Consider the following 20,138-nt stretch of genomic DNA (forward strand, 5'->3'; position numbering starts at 1 on the left):
AGGCCAGCATCCACGGTGGGGCACTGACCCAGCTCCTCCCTGAGCACCCGTGTCTCCTCTGCCCTCTCACCCCGCGGTGAGCTCCGATCACCCCATTCCCCTGGGGGAGCAGAGGGCCGTGTCCTCTCGGGAAATAGGGGAACGGAAGCTGTGGGCGGATGGATCCAGGTGATGTATGCACACGCCTGGGAGGTCAGCCCCGCCCCTTCCTAGAAGCTGCAACGTCTCCCACCCCCACCCCGGTCCCTCCACAGCTGGACACCAGTGTCTCCGCCTGGGCGCCACGGTCCGACTCCACTGCGGCCTGATTCCTGTGTCCCCGCCTGTGCCGGTGGCCGGAGAACTTACGGTCCCCTCTCCTTTCCTAAACTACTGCGGTAGCATCAGTGAGCCGCGTGCATCCAAGGACACCGTTCAAGGAGTTGGGGAAAGAAGACACCCTATGACCCACGGAGAAGCGGAGCGTGGCCAGCACCCCAGAGGTTCCTTCACGGCCCTTTCCGTGCCGTGCACCCACGCCAGTGGCCACCAGGACTGTGATTTCTGTGACAGAAAACTGAAGGAGCAGAGCACGCGCTGTTCGGGGCCTGGCTTGCTGCCTCAGTACCTCGGGGCACTGGCTGTGCATGTCACTGGCTGGTCCCGTGTGGTGCACGTCACTGGCTGGTCCCGGTGACAGAGCGTCGTCGCTGATGCGCGTCCCACAGTTTATCCCTTCACCTGTTGGTGGGCATTGCGGGTGGATTCCCAGGTTCCCCTGTTGGGACATTCTTGGACAAATCTTCGCGTGGACAGGTGCCGTCACCTCTTTGGGAGAAGCGCCAAGGCTCAGGGCTGCTGGGTCACGTGGTCGGTGTTCACCCAGCTCCCTACGCGACCGCTGCCCTGTTTTCCGAGTCCCACTCCTCTGCACCCGCGTCGGCCTTCTGCTCATGGAGGGGTGACACGGTCCCTTCGCGGGGCCCCGGCTCCTGCTTCTCCCTCTCTCTGAAGCTGTCATCCGCTGATGCCCCCCGCGGTGTGCTGGGCTGCACAGGGCCCCCCCTCTTCAGAATGCGACCGTATCTGGAAACGGGGGGTCTGCAGACGTACGGAAGCAGAGGTCTCCCTGGATTAGGGCGGGGCTTGAGTCAGTGACACACACAGAGACACAAGGGAAGACGGCCACGTGACTATGGAAGCAGAGGTGGGGGAGGTGGCCACGGGCCGTGGAACTTGGGGGCCACGAGACCTGCAAGAGTCGGGGGGATCCTTTCCTGGAGTCTCTGGAGGAAGGGGGCCCTGCCTTGTTCCCACCGTGATTTCAGACCGCTGGCCCCTAGGACTGCGAGAATATGTCTCTTTTCTTTCGAGCGAACCTGTTCATGGTAGTTTGCGAGGCCTGTGGTATTTTGTTACGGCAGCTTACGTGAAGCGAACGGCCCGCAACACGTCTCCCAGCCAAACTCCTATCGGGCCTCCAAGCCCTCCGTCACCAGTGCCTCCTCCCACGGGAAGCTCTCCCTGACTGCCCACCCCTCACGGGCTCTCCTCCTGGGCGCCTCCGGACAGGACCCAGCAGAGCGGTGGGCAGGACTCCGCAGCCAGGCTACCACGGGGCCACGTGGCGACTGGGCGGGACGGGACCCTGATTCGGCGAGAGGCTGGCAGGGAGACGGAGGTCGAAAAGCTGGGTCTGGGGAGAGCTGAATGAGCAGACTTCACGGGAGCAAGAGGGGGCCGCGAAGTCCCTGTGGGCTGCACCCTGGGGACTTCTTGCCCAAACTGAAGGGCTGGAGGGGGAGGGGGAGGGGGAGGGGCAGGGGGCTGCCGGCAGGGCTCAGCCTTCAGGAGCCAGGGGTGACCGCCCCTCAGAACTGACCACCGGCCTCCGTCTTCTCTTTGTGCTCCCATCCTCCACAGCCAAGCAGAAGCCTAAGGTCAGGGGGCCACAGACCGGCTCGGGTCAGCCTCTGGTGCGGCTGGCGGGACTGCAGGGCATCCCCCGAGGCCTCAGTCTCTCCAGTCACATGGGGACGACGGGAGTGCCGCCTCACGGGGTGTGAGGATGAAGTGATGCTTGGAAGACAGGAGCCCAGCGTGTGCACGTGGCCGGCCATCGGGGTTGGCCCCGCCGTGCTCCGCCCGGAGCGACAGCCTCCTTCCTGAGGACATTAAGGGTTCTGGCATCTCGTGGTCACGCTCCTACGTTCCAGGTGCTGACGGCCTAACTGGTGGCTTGAGCTGAAAAGAGGAGGAAGGAGGGGACGCGTGTCTCCTCTCTGGGCGGGGGGCGGTCTGCAGGAGAGCCCCTCAGGGACAGCCAGATCCTTGTCCTCCCTCGTCCTTTGGTTCTGGAAGCGGTGCCCTACGTGAGCACCACGGCAGGGAAGCCTTCCTTGATGGCACACCGTCAACTCCCCAGCGGTCCCGTGTGGGCGCCGCCGTGACCGCCAGGAAGCCGAGGCTCAGAGAAGTCGGGGGACTTGCCTGAGGTCACACCGTGTCTCAGTCCACAAAACACCTCCGGCCGGACGGCTTAGACAACTGGTGTGCATTTCTTTCTGTCCTGCAGCCTGGGAAGTCCGAGCTCAAGGTGCCAGCAGATCCCGTGTCCGGTGAGAGATCTCCTCCGGGTCCGTGGATGGCCGCCCTTCCGTGGTGTCCTCACGTGGGCTGTCCTTGGTGTGTGCTCACAACGAGAGAGCCCTGCCTCGTCCTCTTCCTACGAGACCCCTAATCCCATCACGAGGCCCTGCCCTCACGACTTCATCCAACCCTAATTTCCTCCCAAAGGCTCTGCCTCCAATACCCGCCCCCCACCCCAGGGGCTTAGGGCTTTCACACCTGAATTGGGGGGGAGGGGTCGCAGAGTGCAGCCCACAGCACGCGGGCAGCGGCAGGAAGGGTTAATGGCCCGGCTCCGCGTGGGATAGAAGGCAGGCTCGTGTGTGTCCCTCGCAGGGCCAGGCCCGCCCTCCACCTGCCCCGCCATGGGCATCACATCAACTGAGTGACGGCTTCCGACTCCGGAGCAAATCAGTGGAAAGGAAGCCCCCTCGCAGGTGGTCGCAGCACAAGGTAACGGGTTTCCGAGGGGTCTCTGGTGCCGCTTGGGCCACCCACACTGTTGTTTCACAGTCTGTGAATGGACGTGCTGAGGCAGAATGAAGTGCTCACGGGAGGAAAGCTAGTCACGGACGGAAGGCCCAGCGCCTGCCACGTGGGGACTCGGCTGGGCCCTTGGTGTGCACTCTCTCAGGCTGCTCTCAGGCGCCCCGGGGGATAGGTCGCCTTACCCCCCACGCTGCAGAAGAGGGTGTGGACGGCAGGGCCCGGACCCCACGGGGTGGTGGGGGGGAGGGAGGCTCGGGGACCCATCCCGGTCTCCTTGACTTCCGCACACTGGACTTTCCAACACTCCACGTGTCCCTTCCTCCCCGGAGAAACGGCTCCTTCCGAGCGGAGATAAACCCACCAGAACCAAGCTGAGGGAAACCACCCCTTTATGAGAAAGGGCGTCCGAGCAGGCTGCAGGGTAGAGCCCGATGCCCCTGACGTCCTTCCACCCCCAGGATGCTCAGAGCCTCCCCGCCGGACACACCAGAACACAGTGGGCATGAGTTTTCCCCAGCCTGGATGAGGACATGCCCACTGGGCTCACTAGGGGCACGGCACAAGGGGTGCGGGCATCACAGGGTGGAAGGAGCTGAGGTCTCACGGCCAGTCGCTAAGTGACACGTGAAAGGAAGTAGGATCCGAGAGCTTCCTGCACACACACCCCGTGAGGCTGGAGTCTGAGCTGCAGACAAAGAGCGATTTTTCTAGTATGGCAAGAACACACACACACACACACACACACACACACACACACACACACACACCATCCCGCTCTGCAACAAAAACAGCCTCGCGGGGGGGCTCGGTGACCCCGGACCCAAAACACACCCACACTGGACGGGGGGCCCGGCATCCCAGCCACACCCAGAGGCCCGGGTCTGCCCCGCCAAGGCCCCGAAACGTGTTCGGGCCCGCCCAAGGACGCAGGATTCAACCTCTTCCCCCGTGTTATTTGTTCTATTTATCTCCGCCTTGAAGCCGTACATCTAAACAGCACGGGCCCTTGACTGCTGAGTCAGCGCCAGAGCTAAAACTCATAAAATCCTATTTCAAAAAGGTCCAATGATTTTATTTTCCGACCATAAATATGAAATTTAATTAGCAGCTTGCTGCTAATGAAGTCGCCATGGAAGCCGGCCTGAGGACACAGAGCAGAAGAGAACGCCCACAGTACACAGAGCCTGTGGCCCTGTTAACTCTTGCCTCGCCCCCTGCCCTTGGCCAGGTCCCCTGAGGCCTGGAGAGCCATCGACAGCCTCTGACCTGGAAGGACAGGGGGCCGCTGGCTCAGAGAACGGGAAGTGGGTCAGATGTCCCCTCTGGGCTGGTGGGAAGTCCTGGGCTCTCTGGCCTGGCTCATCTCCACAGCAGGAGGGAGGGCCTGGAAAGAAGCTGGAAACATCAGTGCTTAGAAAGAGCCCCGTTACTCTGCATCACGGGACGTCAGCAGCAGAACAGCGTGGGGGTATTCGCACTTGACCGAACACTAGAAGCCCCACTCCTCGCTCCTCCAACCACCCCGGGGCCTCAGTTTATCTTTTGTAAAATGGGAATCTATAAATAATCTGGAAACAGTTTATCTAGGCATAATGCCCACGGCGGGTGGAATTTTAGCGATGATTAAATGTATTTCTAAAGAAAATGCCAGGGATATAGCCAGTGCTTGGGGAATGGGAGCCTGCGTTATCACCATCCTTGTACGAGTTCGTTAGTTAAATCCAAAGTCCAGAACTCACTACGCTCCGAGCTGCTGTTGAGAAGAAATGGGGTATTTCAAGCGCCATCCAAGAAGCTGAAGTTAAAACACAAAAACCTCGGTCCACAGGTCGGTGCTGAAGTCACGTGAACATCAACCAAAATGTGTCGTGCGTCACCTTGTCTAAAATCCAGGTGTGCACGCGCCACGCGAGGATATGTCCTTCCCACGTGCAGAGGTCATGGCCACGCACGTGCCCACGCACGGACTTCCCAAACACGAATACCTGTTAGACGTGAGCCACGCTCCCTCCGGACGGAATCTACAGCATGCAACTTCAGACTTAGTTTGCAGTCAAGGCACACAATATCATACTCCAGAAAAAAGTTTATGGCAGAAGGTAATAGAGTTTTCAGGGTTGTTTTCTTTCTTGCCTTTTTTTTTTTTTAAACTGAAGCGTATCGCCATTCTGCTGGCATTTGAGTTCTTGAATAAGTAGGAATAGTGCATGTTTCAGCGCCCTGTGGCTCTGCGGGGAGTTCCCCTAGGGTCACGGCGGAGATTTCTGGGATGCTGGAGCCCGAACCCCCTCAGGCGTAACCGTCAGCCCCAACAGGTGCAGCCGGCTTTAGGGATTAAATGTCGCAGGCGCGCTATGCTGTGTCCACCCAATCCCCTCGTCCCCATTTACCGCGTTTAGCACCGTGGTCTCCTCTCCACCACAAGCATCGGGTGATCTCCCCCGTGAGGAACCGTCCGGGCTCCTGGGCTGAAATCCCTCAGAGATCAATGCCGCCTGGGCGCCCACGGCATCGGCACCACCTGGAGCTGGTCGGACCTGCAGCTCTCCAGACCTCTTCTTCAACGTTCTGACTCAGAGCCTGCGTTTTAATGAGCTCCCTGGGTGACACACAAACACACACCGGCCGGTGCCCTTCTAACCCGGCGCTCAGCGTCTGCAGAGATGCCGTGTGCCTATTCACTCCCCTTCGGAGTCTTCTGGAATGTTTGTTTGACACTGTGCTGGTCTCTCCTGGTTCACGCCCTGCCTGGCCTCTGATGGAGCTTCTGACTTTGCATTCTGGCTCAAAGCATTCAAGTTTCTTTTTTTTTCAACATTTATTTTATTTTTTTATTTTTGGGACAGAGAGAGACAGAGCATGAACGGGGGAGGCACAGAGAGAGAGGGAGACACAGAATCGGAAACAGGCTCCAGGCTCCGAGCCATCAGCCCAGAGCCCGACGCGGGGCTCGAACTCACGGACCGTGAGATCGTGACCTGGCTGAAGTCGGACGCTTAACCGACTGCGCCACCCAGGCGCCCCAAAGCATTCAAGTTTCTTATGGGCGGCTGGGTGCCAAGGAGGACCACGTCTTCACACTTTATCCCTCCGTGGCCCTCGCTTTGCCGTGGCCTTGCTGTCGGCCCTAGACGCTCGTGCATGTGACATGACACGTTGGTGGCACACACTGACTTCATTCCTGACCAACAGCATCACTGGACTCAACATCTAAAGCTTGGGGATCTGGGCTCGGCTACCCGCTGCCTACCTCTTCTTCCCCCAGCCACCTTCCAATGAATCTTGTAAGAACGGTGTTTCCTTGTAGCTAGTCCCGCAAAGCGAAGGAAGGATTCTTTTGCAAAGTACGGATTCGGCCCCACAGCTATTGCTTATAAAATTCTAACATTTCATACAACAAGACTTGGGGGGCGTACTTGAAGTCTTATTTGTGGACAGGGTGCCCCATGACTGCTCCTTACAATAAATCCTAAATCGCTGCCCATCTTTCATTAATCCCTTCTCATCTGGCTTCGGCGCATTCGGATCAGTCATCAGGTACGTGGAAAGTGACACGTTACACATGGCAGCAAAAATGTTAAACAGTTACAAGGTGTGAGGAGATGTTTGCAACTGTTTGTAGACATTGGAACAGGTGGCTCAGGATGGCCCTAATGGAAGATCAACTCGGGAGCTAAACCTCACGACTGCTCTGGCTTTTTGCCTGGACGCACCTTACGCAGCGTGGACAGCAGGTTGGAGCTTAGAGCACGGCAGCTGCACCAGAGCGGGGGGAGGCAGACATCAGAGTTCAGGGCTGTTGAGGTCTGCAATCTGAGAGGACGGAGGCCGAGGGGAACTACACAGGGCGTGGCTAGATACTAAATTGCGCTCACGCAGGCAGGACCCCGCGAGCTGGGCAGAGAGCAGCTGCCATGGGACTGTGACCTGAGAAGGTGCAGATGGCACACAGGGCTGAGATGCTGGAGTTTAAACTAGCCACACTGGAGAGACTTCACTGAGTTAGGGACCCAGAAAGTGTGTATCTTAGGAACAGGCCTACTCTAACTTCAGAATAAAGGCGACGCCAGAGGCACCTTACCAAACTTAACAATAAATTTCAAAAGGATCAGGCCTATTCATACATAAATTGTTTGCCAGGCCATAGCTTATCACAAATTACAGACAATCAGACCCAGAAACTTGGTATCCACGAGAACCACAATTCAAGAAAAAATTTTACCAGACATGTGCGTAAGCTGACCAATTTGCCTCATACCCACAAGTGGAAAAAAACCAGTCAATGGAAACAGATCCAGAAATTACAGTCTGCACATCAAGACCTTAAAGCAGGTATTATTCACAGGTCAAAGATTTAAAGAAAACATGGACATAATGATAAAACAGATTATGAAACAAGAAATAAATGAAAATTCTAGATGTTAAAAATTAGAATATAGAAGTTATAAATTCAGATAGGCGGGTTTAACAACCACTTGGACCCTGCAGAATATACAGTAAACTTGAAAACAGGGCAACAGAAACTCTACACCTGAGGCACAGAGGGGAAGAAAAGGCTGAAAATGCTGAAGAGAGAATGAAAAAACTTGCTATGGGATCATAGCAAGTGATCTAACATTATGTAATTGGAATCCCAGAAGGAGAAGAGAAAGAGAAATTGTAGAATAGAAACTATGTTTTTAAATGTTTCCATATTCAGGGCACCTGGGTGGCTCAGCAGACTCAGCCTCTGACTCTTGGTTTCCACCCACGCAGGTCATGATCTCTTAGTTTGTGGGTTCAGGCCCTGCATCAGGCTCCGTGCTGACAGTGCAGGGCCTGTCGGGATTCTGTCTCTCTCCCTTTCTCTCTGCCCCTCCCCTGCTTGCATTGCCTTCTCTCTCTCTGTCTCTCTCTCAAAATAAATAAATAAACTGTAAAAATAAAAGAAAATGTTTCCATATCTGATGAAAAATATCAACCTACGGGTTCAAGAAACCCAGTGAACTCGAAACAAAATGAACACAAAACTGTACATAGTCATATCTCAAACAAATTGCTAAAAATTGAATATAAAGAGAACAACGTTAAAAAAACAAGGAAGATACATTCTACACCATGCAATACTGGTAAGAATTACTGTTCATTCCTCATGGGAAACAATGTGGAGAAGAAACCAGAACCGTATCTTTAAAGACTTAAAACAAAAATAACAATCCATTGTGCCCCTTATAACACATGTAGAAAATACAGACCAATAACATCACAAGGATGAGAGGGGGTTAAATGCAAGCATGTCTTTACACTAGATGCAAAGCGACAGAAATACGAGGTAGGTTGTGGTGAGCTACAGATGCGTTTTATAAACCATAGAGCAACTGCACATTCCCAGGAATAAAACAAAAGAAGTAGGCTAACAAGTCAACAGAGGAGATAAAATAGAATACCAAACAAGACTAACTTGATGAATCTTCTTTGATTAATCCAGTGAAAGGCAGAAAAGGAGGAAAAATGAAACACAGAATGGACGCATCCTAACGACAACACTCAGATGATAAATGTAAATGAACTAAACACTTCAGCTAAAAGGCAGAGATCATCCGGATGAATTAAAAAATAAAAGCCAACTATAAGCTGTGTGTAAGAGACACACGTTAAATATAAAGACACAAATAAGATAAAGGTAAAAACTTGGAAACGTTATTCATAAAAACTGGAATGGCTCTACTGGTATTGCAAAAATAGCCTTCAGGGGAAGGAATATCACCAGAGACAAACAGGGACGTTTTGTAATGATGATGGAGTCCCTTCATCCAGAAGCTATGACGGTCCTAAACGTGTACGCATCTTATGGCAGAGGTTCAAAACACACGAGGCAAAAAATGGGCAAGACTGGAGGGAGGATTAGAGAAATCCACAATTGTAGTTGGAGATTTCAACACTCCTCTCGGTTATTTTTAGGACAAGCAGACACAAATCAAGGATACAGAAGACTGGAACAACACTATCAACCCACTTGACCTAAAGGACATTTACAAGACATGACAGCTGACAAGTTGTAGGACACCTGCAGAATATATATGCTTTTCAAGCGTGCATAAAACATGCACCGAGACCTTCGGCTGGTCCATAAGACAAGTCTCAATAACTTTAATAGATTTAAAATTATGTAAAATATCTTTTCTGGCAAAAAGGAATTAAATCAGAAGTTCATAACTAAAAATCCCCAGATATCTGGAAATTAAATGACACGGTCCTAAATAACCCACTGCTCAAAGAAGTGAAAGGGGAATTTTGAAAATATTTGAACTAAATAGAAATAAAAACACAGTATCAAAAATTGGTGGCCTATGGCTACAGCAAGGCTTAGAGGAAATTTATAAATTTAAAGGCTTATATTAGAAAAGAAGAATGATTTAAAATTAATGACCTAAATTTCGACATTAAGAAGCCAGAAAAGTCGAAGTAAGTAGAGGGAAGGAGACAATAAAAATGAATAGAAAACAATTAAAAGGGAAAATATAACAGCAATATGGAAAAATCAGTAAAATAAATTCTTTGAAAAGATTAACAAAATTGATAAGACTCTAGCTAGACTGAGTAAGAAAAAAAGAAAACAAAATAATCAATATCAGGAATCAGAGACGGTATGTAATTAAGAGATCCACCAGGCACTGAGAGGATATTATGGGAATATTATGGAAAACTTTACGCCCACACATTCTACGCATAGATGATAAGGACAAAAATTATGCAAAACACACAAATTCCCAAAAGTGACGTAAGAAGAGACAGTTTGAGTTAGCCTATATATTAAAGATTTTGAAGTCATTATTGGAAAGTCTCCCACAAAGACAGCTCTAGATTCCTATGGCTTCACTGAATTCTACCAAACACTTTAGACAGAAATAACACCAATTTTATATAAACTCTTTCATAAAACAGAGAGAGAAGTAATATTATTCCCCATCTCATTTTATGTGCCCCAAATTATGCTGACCATAATGAAGACAGTGCAAAACCAAATGAAGACATTACAGGAAGAGACAATGAAACAAAACAAAACAGTATCCTTCATGAATATAGATGCAAAAATTCTGACTGTAATTTTTGCACAAAATTTCAGAAATATATACAAAGGATAACACATCATGATCAAGTGGGGTTGATGCTGGGAATGTAAGGTCGGTTCAACATTCAAGAAAATCAACCAATGTAATTCATCCTATTAAGAGACTAAAGAGGAGAAAAGCCGTATGATTATCTCAACACATGCAGAAATCATCTGGCAAAATTCAACACTCATTCATATTAAAAACCCTCCACAAACTAGCATAGAAGGAACTGCCCTCAGCCTGGTAATAGCTAGCATCATACTTCATGACAAAAGGTGAAATGCTTTCCCTCTAACGTTGGGAACAAAACAAGGATATTCCCATGAACCGCTTCTATTCAGTAGTATACTGGGGGTTTCTAGATGGTGCAATAAGGCAAGAAAAATAAAGGAAATGAAGATTAAAAAGGAAGAGGCAACCTGCCATTATTTGCACACATCATGATTGTGTACAGACAAGATACAAAGGAATCTATACAAAACCTACTAGAGTCAATATCAATAATAAGTACTTATAATTACAAATTTAGCAAGGACACAGGATGCAAGGTCAGTATACAATAATAAAAAAAAAAACCCTAATATCAAAAAGTCTAAAATACTGCAGATTTAAATACAATAAATGATACAATGTCCGCACTGAAAAACTACAAAGCATTGCTGTAAAATAAAATAAACCCTAAACCAAATGGAGAGGTACGTATCATGGTCACAGATAGGAAGATTCTTCAATGTGGTTGAGATGTTAAGGTGTCTGTTAGGTGGAAATTTACCTATGACTTCAATACATTTCAATCAAATACCAAAAAGCTTTTTGGTATGGCATGCACTAACTAATTCCAATGTTTATATAGGAAGGCCAGGAACAATTTTGGGAAAAAAAAAAAAAGAATGAAATTGGAGGAACATGATATAAATTAATATATATTAATTATATATATTTATCTATTATGCATATGTTCTCTATTACATTATTGTATGATATGTAGTTATATTATAACATATATTTATATATAGATAAAATTTCAAGACTTACTGTCAAACTATAATCAACAAGACAGTGTGTTTTGTTGTATAAAGACAGGCAAAAAAATCAACGAAAGAGAACAGCGGGTCCAAAAAAGATCTACAGCTACATTGCCAGTTAATTTTTGACAAAGACAGCAAAGTAATTCAAAGGTGGTGGGAAAGTCTTTTCAGCGATTGTTGCTGGGGCAGCTGGATATCCACATGGAAAATGATAATCCTCCTACCCGGACACTAACATTAACTCAAGACAGACCACCGATCCAAACCTAAAATCCCAAACTGGGATGTTTGTAGAAGAAAATATAAGAACGCCTTGAAGCGGGCCCAGATTTCCTGGACAAAATCCAGAAAGCACTGACCACAAAACTGAAGAAAGAAAAAAAAAAAACAATCAATAACCTTCATCGAAAGAAAAACAAAAACAAAACCTTGAAAACCCGCCCATTAAAAACACTAGTAGGAAAATGAACGGGGAATCCGTGGACTTGGAGGAAATTGTTGCCATATATAGGCCCCCAGATGAAGGACTGGTACCCGGAACATGTGAAGAAAAGAACCCCTCAAACCAAAACTAAACAGTAACGGGCCAAAGAGTAGACGGAAGGCCTGGGCACCCATTTCAAAAAGGAACACATACAGCTAAACACATGAGAAAGCGCTCACGATGGCTTGTCAGCAGGCGGCTGCAAATTCAAAGAGCACGAGGGAACACCGCACGTCCAGTAGAACGGCCAAAATACAGATGCGAATACGCCGTATGTGGGGAAGGTGCGGGAAACGAGAACTCATACCCAGCTGGCGGGCTGCCAAAGAGCTTCCGCTTTGGAAGGCGGTCTAGCAGCTCTTGCAAAATTAAACATGCCCTCGTCCTCTGACCCAGCACAGACCTAGGGTCCTAGGACTCTCGGTATTTACTCAAGCGGCAGAAAACACGTCTGCACAAAGACGGGCGCGTGAAATGTTTAGTACGGCTTTGCTCGTGACAGCAGAAAACTGGAAGCAGCCCAAATGCCTGTCAACAGGACGATGGATAAACCATCTGTAGTTAAGAAAAAGGAATACAAAGGATCAAACGCACGGCATGGGCAAATCTCAAAAATGTGCGGAGCGAAGGGAGCCAGACGCGAAGAATTACGTGCCGTAGGATTCTCGCAAGGTGAAGTTCTCACGCAGGCGAGGCCATCCGACACAGCAGAAGTGGGAGCAGTGGCTACTTCTGCTGGGAAAGGTAGGCACTGACGGGCAAGCACACGAGGGCACTTGCTGGCTGGGGGTTGGAAAGGGTCTATATTTTGATGGGGTATGGGTTACCTTTTGTTTTCTTTTTTTAATGTTTATTTATTTTTGAGGGAGAGAGAATGGGCACGAGCGGGGGAGGGGCAGAGACAGAGAGAGAGAGAGAGACACAGAGAGAGGGAGAATCCCACGCGGGCTCCACACTGTCAGCACAGAGCCCGACGCAGGGCTCCAACTCACAAACTGTGAGATCGTGACCTGAGCCGAAGTCGGACGCTCAACAGACTGAGCCACCCGGGCGCCCCTGGAGGACAGTACTGAACCCACTATGGTGTGCCCTCTGGTCCCCAGAATTCATATCCATCCCGCTTGCAAAACACATTCGCCCACACCAGCACCCCGCTGAGTGTTGAACCATCTCCAGAAGCCCCCCGTTAACATGCACACGTCACCTGGGACGAGAGGCTGTACCCGGCAATTCTCTTCTGGGTTGGTCCCAGTGGAAAGCTATAACTGACCTTGAAAGGCTCAGGGATCCCGGTCCCGGGCAGAGAAGAGACAAGTGAGGCAAGTTTCATTCAACACAGGTGAGATGGCAGGGAACAGCCCGTATCGGGGTCTGGGATGGGCAGGCCCAGGCCACAGATGTGTAGCAAATGCGTACTTTTCTGCATTAAGATTCAAAAGAGCAACATGGGGGCTCATTCAGGCCACCATCCCATTGGACGCAGAGGGCACTTCCTGAGGGTCTTGGGAGGAAGTTTCTGGCAGCCATCCCGGATTGGTATCTGACCCCCTGGGAGGCACGACTAACATCTGTGGGGCCCTGAGAACCTGGGAACACGCCCTGACACTTGCTAACTCCACAGGAAGGTGGGGGGTATGTGCCCGGGGGAAGGTCGCATCCACAGGGAGAGCCAGAGGTCAAGTCAAGGCTATTTGAGCAGGGTAGACAATTGAGCCCGGGCTGGGGCCACCCCCTGCAGGTTTAGGAGCTGGCTCTCAGTAAACCCGTCCCTGACACACCCTACCAGCCCCACTCCCCTTTCTCCAGGCCAGAGGAACCCGTCCTACCACCAAATGCTCCCAGGCCTTATGCCTCCTTCATCTTGTACCATCAAAGTCGGCTCTCAGAGCGGAAACAGACTGCCACCTTCTCACAGCGCCCCTGGGATACAGATATTCCTGGTCACGATTGATCATGAATTCCCCACCCAGGGTAACCCCGCGGGGCGGCTGAGCCCCATTCACACACGAGCACAGACCCTCCGACACCAAGGTTCCGGCTGCCGGCTCCGTGATGTTTCAGCTCCTTCACGAACACCTGTTTTGGGAGAGCAGACATCGCTATTCCTAACAGGGATTTCAAACATCGGGGATCTGACTGCATGTGTGTGTCGGGGGCGGGGAGAGCTGTTCTGTAAACGGGGGCCTCAAAACCACAGAGCTGTTTATATGTGAGAAAAACACGGTTAGAGGGTTGGGCTGCAGTGGGTTCTACGCGTGGTGCCTTTGCCGGACGGAAGCTCGGAGGTCTGCAAGAAGGTCTTTTTTTTTTTTTTAATTTTTTAAAATTCTTTTTTATTTATTCTTTGAAGGAGAGATAGAGAGAGAGAGAGACAGCATGAGCGGGAGAGGTGCAGAGAGAGAGGGAGACAGAATCTGAAGCAGGCTCCAGGCTCCGAGCTTTTAGCACAGAGCCCGACGCGGGCCTCGAACCCACCGACCGTGAGATCATGACCTGAGCCGAAGTCGGACGCTCAACCGAGGAGCCACCCGGGCGCCCCTGCAGGAACGTCTTAAGGAGCCTCACCAGAAACGCCCATTCTCTTTTGGTAACTGTATGGGCTGCGGCTGGCCAAGGTACCAGCAGGAACGGTTTCCCGTGAGACCCTCTTCCTGGCTTGCAGACGGCCGGCCGCCACCTCAGTGTGTTCGCGCACAGCCTCCCCGCTGTGTGTCCGCATCCCTGGTGTCTCCTCCTCTTATACGAGGAGACTCAGCCCATGGGGTCAGAGCCCCACTTTTGTGATCTCGTGTAACCTTAATTAGCTCCTTACAGGACCATCTGCAAATACAGTCACAAGGGGGCTCGGGCCGTGGACGTGGGCAGAGGGGACACAATTCAGTCCAACACAGTAATTAAGCACGCCACTTTTCTGTCTTCACAGGACGTGTGAACCAAATTTGTTACACAGAGGGGACTTTGCCGGTGACAGGCGCATGAAGAGTCCTAGCAACACCGCCACCGCTCAACATTTCGCGGGACCTTTCCAGCTGCTCCCAGCGACATTTTATAAGCCATGGTCCCGAAGCTTGAACGACACACCCAAAGGGGAAGGATTCCAGTCCTTTTGTGTGTGGTGACACTGTCACTGGAGAAGCTGGGGCCCACACAGCAGCCCTGCCCGAGAACTTGGGTTCCCCACGTCCTTGCATCTGCCCGCGCTGGTCCCTGTGCCTACAATGCAGATTCTCAAGGCAGGAGGTCAGAGGCACAGCCTGAGAATCTGCATGTTTAATGGGGTGCTGGCCCGCAGGTCGCATCTTGAGTGGTAAGGCCTTTTGTCCCTTTGTCGGTCACCAGCAGCAGCCATCAGCCACGGGAGTAAACCTGTAAAGGCTGCCTCTCACGTAATCCTTGGGACATCCGCGTGAGGAAGATTTTGGGATCACGTGCACTTGACCCGGCATCTGGAGACAGCAGGTAACTTGTCCAAGGTCACTGGCAGTGAGCGATATGGCCAGGATTTGAACCCAGGTCAGGTAACATGCTCATTGCCCTGCCACCTCCCTTTAAACACCAGGTGATGTGAGATTAACCTGGTTTTTTTTTTGGTTTAATCTCTCCCCTTCCTGCCTTCAGCAAGCCAGCTGGGATGAAAATCTATCACAGAAGGACAGAAAGGGGGACACGGGAACACATCAAGAATAGCAAAACAGAGTTAACAAAGACAGAGGTGACTTTTTCAGGTCTCCTATCACCGGCCGTGATTAATTTACAGCTTTTTACATGCTAATGTTTCCCTGCCTTCTGCCAGTAATAAATAACCAATATGCTTTAATACCTCGTTATTATTCATCCCTTTCAGATATTTGGATTTTGATTCTTCACTGCCGCTCAATCACATTGAATTTCTTTAACCAGGACAGCTCCATTAAGAGTCCCCTCCAAGGACATCCTGGCGGGGCGGTGACAATAATGGATAATGGGTGACAAGAGAGAGAGTGGGGAGCTGCCACACGAAATATTAGCAGCCGTGGGGAAAGAGGGGGAATCCGTCATGAAAAAGACCACCAAACTACATTTACGTAACGCTGGGGTTGTGACCCAGGCCAATAAAACCAGGAGACGAACAGTCACGGCTGATGCGCCATTCGTAACGTGCCTTCCTCTGCTGGTTCCTCCAGCGGGGACGTGGACCCGCTTCACCACCTTCCTGACGCGGAGGGCTCCCCTCGCGCACCGGCCTGGGCCGAGATGGCCCGCCAACCCGACCCGTGTACTGCAGGAAGCTACTTGGAGCTCTCTCCCTCTTCACCCCCTCAACGTGTTTGTCAAGCAACGAAGAAGGCCAAGCCTACGAGCCAAAGCTGGTTAGAAGGGCCATTTCCTTCTGCAACTTGTCCTTTCTCCCAGGACTCCAGAACTCTCTGGCTCGCCCTCCATTCCACACATGACAACTCCCGTTCTCCCGGGCCGGTTGAGGACTGGACAGCACGAACTCCATTCTGCGGCCGCTCCAAGAGCATGGGCATCACACCCACGGTCTCAGGCACCTTGACCGTGAACGGTCACCCGGGCCTTCAGCAGCCACTGTTCTGCCTTCTCAGGCCTGCCCACGCCCTCCAGGGCAGGATCCCCGGGGATGTTTCCAGCACAAGGAACCCTTCCCCACGGGGCAGCGCTTCTTAACTTTCTCGAATCCATTTGGTGTCTGGGACCACCTCCAGGACGATGTTTTTTTGACACGCACGACATAACATACAGAGGATTACAAAGCGAAACCATTATGTGAAAATATCAAATATTTTAAAGATTATGATGTTCTAATATGTGTGCTTCCTTATTAACGCATCCAGTAAGATCTAGCACTGGGGTATAACACCTCCCTTGATTTTGAAACAGGGACATGCAAATAATACTTCGAGGTACCTATAATACCCGTGACGGGACACGAAAATATTTGCGATTTCTGTTGGTGACAACGTTAAAAATGCCGCCGATACCGCTGTGGCTTGTCTCCTGAACTCAGAATTAAAGGAAATGCTGACCTTTCATTAGAGTTGATGAAAATAAAGATGTAATTTCTTCCAGTTGCACTCATGGGCTCTCGAACCCCATCCACGGATCCCAGGGTGGGGACCGCGCTGGGCTCCCAGTGAAGCAGCCTGCCCCGGGGGCATGCCCTCCTGTTTCCTTGTGAGCAGGTGCAGGACCCCCAAGGCAAGGGACCCCGTCTGTCTTATTTGCAACAGCAACATGAACACGAGGCCTGGCAAAGCGCCTGGAAGATCCGCGGCTGCAGGAGGGATTCCTGGTGGACGAGCGGCGTGGGGACAACCTTGCTCCGCATCTGTGCGTGGCATTTCGGGATGGCTCCTCGAGAAAAGCGGGGAGCCCGGGGTGTTCACGTGTGCCTCTGTGCGGATTCGCGCAGCCAACACCGTACAGATTTATTTATTCTCGTTGCGCTCTACATATCATAAAACCTACCACTTCGAGGGTACGATTCAAGGCGTTTTGGTACATCCACAAGGTTGTGTAACCATACCATCCAGTTCCAGAATGCAGTCATCGCCCCTAGGCAGAAGCCCTGTCCCTGTCAGCTGTCCCTCCCCATCCCGCCCCTCCCCCCCGCAGCCCCTGCCAACCACTGCTCTGCTCTGTCCCCATGGAGTCCCACTTTGGACGCGTCACGTACGTGGAATCCTACGCTCTGTGGCCTTTTGTGTCTGGCTTCCGTCATTCAGCAGAATGTCTTGGAGGTACACCCACGCAGAAGCGTGCCCCAGGACTGGGTTCCTTTCGTGGCTGAGTGTAGTGCACTGTGTGGACAGACCACGTTTTGGGTGTCCATTCATCTGTTGATAGACGTCTGGATTGTTAACAGATGCTTATCTGGCACCAGCATGTGCCAAATCTAACTCAAGGCAAGCAGGGACCCTGCCCCCAACTGGGTCCGAACAGCAGGCCCCGAGGCCAGACCCTAGGGTTGGGATCCCTCAGTTTCCCCATCTGAGGTCATGGGGAGGCTTTAGAAAGTGAATGCACGTGAAAGACTTAGAATGTTGGAGAAGAGAGTCGAGAAATGACATCAACCACACCGTGTGATCGATGCCAGGAAAGGGGCCAGCAGGTGTGGACGCAACAGGGGTGCTCACAGAGTCAGGGCACTTGGACAACGCACTCAGGGAAGGCCTGTGTCAGTCTTCATTCGAGGCCCAGACGATGAGTCAGAACCAACTGAAGGAAGCAGCAGGGGGCAGGGATCCGGGCAGAGAGAACGGCAAACACAGGCAGACAGAGGAAAGAGGCCTGCAGGGGTCAGGACCATGCCGTCCAGGAGGAAGGGTCGGCCAGGGCTGTGGATATCATCTCAAATTTTCTAGCAGCCACGTTAAAGAGGGCCGAAAGAAAGGGGTAAAAATAATTCCAATAACATATTGTATTTCACCTAACGTATCTGAAGTGAGCATTTTGGCACGTGATCCATATAAAAATCGTGGATGGGACAGTCCACGTTCTTTGTTTTTTTTCATTCTAAGAACTGGAAACCCGAAGTGTTTTTACACGTATGGCACCCCCGGTGGGACGCTGTGTTCCAGTGCCCGATGGCCGTGCTGGGGAGTGGCCACCGTCCCGGGCACTGCAGAGAGGGCCTGTCGGGATGAACAGGGCACAAGTGTGTTGGGACCACGGGGTCAGGAGAACGACGTGACGTGGTCTGCGTCTTAGATTTAGGAGGCTGCTCTGTGAGGACAGACTCTGGGGAGACAAGGGGGGGCCGGGGACAACTCAGGGGCAGGGGTGATGGTGACCCTGGACACCGGATGCTGAACGCGGATGGAAGGGCCTGCTGCCCATCTCACCTCCTAACTCCTGGAGTGAGTTAAAGACCCCCATTAAGGTACCAGATGGCATGTGCAACGCAAGCCCTGACTGTGGTCGCCGCCCCGAATGCCTCCTGCTCGCAGGACCACGTCTGTTTCACTCACCCCGCGGCCCTAGTGCGGGGCCCGGAGCTCAGCAGGCAGGCGGCTGGCAGAGCCCTGGCTGGTCCCGGGCCCCACCGTCACTTGGAGGCCGTGCGCGTTGCAGCGGACTGCACAAGTCCCCCTGGGTGGTCTATTCTCCCGCCCAGTTAGTCATCACAGCCTGGCCTAATATTGACAACGGATCTCCGCCCGGGGGGCCTCTCATAACCTTAGCCTACTGTCGCGTCGGCTCAGTGAGGTGTTTTGGCCAAGAACCCAAAGTCAAAAAGGGCGTGGGAACAGATGCCTCCACCTACAACGGGCCCAGAAAGTGCTGGAAGCATCTCTTCCCCGATCCCCCGACTCACGTCTTCCCCACCTGTGGTCACTGGGGGAAGAGACCACATCCAAGGACTGTGACGCGTTCCAGGCCAGGGCATCGAAGCCGCCTGCAGGTTACTATGGAGATGAGATGTCGGGTCCCCACGGGAGCTCCCAGGCGAAGGAGCTGAGGGGCCACAGGGCCCAGGGCCAGCTCCAGACGGGCTGCAGGAGACGCGAGAAGAGGAGAAGCACGTGGGTCAATTGCCGGGCGTGCATACGACCAAGGGCGGCATCGTGGGGCGTTCACAGTAACCCACAGCCAAACTCTGGAGAGTTACCTCTGTAGGAGCAGAGGCCCTCACTATATAGCACCAAGCTGGGCTGGCAGAGAGGTCAGCAGCTCCCCGAAGCTCGCAGCCCACGGGAAGCCCCAGCACGCCTTTCCGGGGAAGCACGCCCGCCCGCGATTCTCAACCCGTCTGCAGCAACGGCACGCCTTAACGTGCCTGGCACTTGTCAGATCTCTCCAGGCAGGGAAGTCTGACCACAGAGAGGCAGGAGAAATCCCTTGAAAGAGACCAAGAACCTGGCCGCACTGAAATAGGGTCACCCTGGTCACCCCCCTCTTGGGATGCGGGGCTCAGTTTGGCAAGTGAGAGGAACCGCGTTCCCCTTCACCCTGGGTCGTCTGGATCCCGGGCCTCTGACTCCTAAGGCAGAACGCTCACTTGTCTTTGTTATTATTGTAAGAGCCTGGCTCTGCCGCTCATTGGTTGAGAGAGCCGGGGAAGTGATGCAAACTCTACAAGCCTCAACTGCTTCGCCTGTAAAATGGGGACGAGGGTGCTGTAGAAACTCTACAGGGTTGCCGCAGGGAGGGAGCAGGAGCCGAGTCCGGGGCCTGACATGCAGAAGTTCAATTAGTATTTCCAATGAACTGCACAGAACTCTGGCCCGGGAGACCAAAGTAACGATGGAGACATGCTGACTCTGTCCGTACACACTTGTGAGTGTGATCCCTGTGTTCACGGAGCTTACAGACGAGTGGGTGACATTGGCATGAAATAAATAAGCATACGAATACACCTATACTAAAACACTGTGATAAGAGATCTGAAGGCAGTGAACTGAGTTAGAGAGAGTAAAGACCGAGGTATCTGCC

The 20,138-nt window shown here is 51.9% G+C and overlaps 1 protein-coding gene across 1 annotated transcript in view; it reads right to left on the minus strand.

Annotated features, from left to right (window-relative positions):
- CARD11 (caspase recruitment domain family member 11) overlaps nucleotides 1–20,138 on the minus strand; it is a 142,210-nt gene that overhangs the window by 61,847 nt on the left and 60,225 nt on the right.

The sequence above is a fragment of the Panthera tigris genome, chromosome E3, assembly GCF_018350195.1.
Source record: "Panthera tigris isolate Pti1 chromosome E3, P.tigris_Pti1_mat1.1, whole genome shotgun sequence".
Classification (NCBI taxonomy): Eukaryota; Metazoa; Chordata; class Mammalia; order Carnivora; family Felidae; genus Panthera; species Panthera tigris.